Source organism: Otolemur garnettii, unplaced genomic scaffold, assembly GCF_000181295.1.
Source record: "Otolemur garnettii isolate 467f Iridium unplaced genomic scaffold, OtoGar3 scaffold00033, whole genome shotgun sequence".
Taxonomy (NCBI): Eukaryota; Metazoa; Chordata; class Mammalia; order Primates; family Galagidae; genus Otolemur; species Otolemur garnettii.
The window spans coordinates 8,978,344-8,979,299 of NW_003852428.1; the positions used below are offsets into that span (position 1 = coordinate 8,978,344).

At 57.6% G+C, this 956-nt stretch overlaps 1 pseudogene; it reads left to right on the top strand.

Moving 5' to 3' along the window:
- The first annotated feature begins 335 nt into the window (after positions 1–335).
- LOC100945359 lies at positions 336–747 on the top strand (annotated as a pseudogene).
- Positions 748–956: the final 209 nt, after the last annotated feature.

Genomic DNA, 956 nt, shown 5'->3' on the forward strand with positions numbered 1-956 from the left:
CCATCGACCTGAGTCTGCTCGCCACTAGATCCCTCCCTAGTCAAAGCAGCCTCCAAGTGACCGGGCCCACCCTTGAACGTCCCTCAGTGCCACCCTGAGCAGAGGAAGCAGTCAGTGGCTTGGAGCATCAGGACTTCGGACCTACACACTGTGCACTGGTGAGTGTGGGGCAGGGTTGGAGAGGCCCAGTGTGGGGGGCTGTCTCGTACACGGCTGGACACTAAAGGGCTGTCTGAATTGTGTTGCAGCCGGGGCGCCCTTGCTCTGTGAGTCCAGCACCACCTGTAGCGAGCCCAGCTCGGCCAAGGGGAAGGGACCAGGCCAGCGCCCCCGCCATGGCACGCACCAAGCAGACGGCCCGCCAGTATGTCGGCAGTAAGGCGCCCAGAAAGCAGCTGGCCACCAAAGTCTCGGGCAAGCGGGGCCCCCCCTTTGGCAGGGCTGAAGAAGCCCCACCGGTACAGGCCCGGCACCGTGGCGTTGCGGGAGATCCGCCGCTACCAGAAGTCCACGGAGCTTCTCATCCGCAAGCTGCCCTTCCAGCGCCTGGTGAGGGAGATAGCTCAGGCCCTCATGCCAGACCTGCGCTTCCAGAGCGCGGCCCTGGGTGCTTTGCAGGAGGCCAGCGAGGCCTACCTGGTGGGTCTTTTTGAAGACACCAACCTGTGTGCTATCCATGCCAAGCGTGTCACCATTATGCCCAAAGACATGCTGCTGGCGCGCCGCATTCGCGGAGAGCGTCCTTAGGAGTCTGTGCAGGTCCCAATTATCTTGTTCTCATTTTCCTTTTTTAATCCTCTACCTGTTATCCTTATTTCGGAATGTTAGCTGTTTTGTTTTGTTTCCCATGGGGTCCAGAGGTACCAAAGCCTATGATTTGGTGTGGGAAATTAGGGAGAGAAGTTAGAATCTGACAGTTTTTCTGTTTTCTTTTTTTTTTAATGTGGACTTTTAAT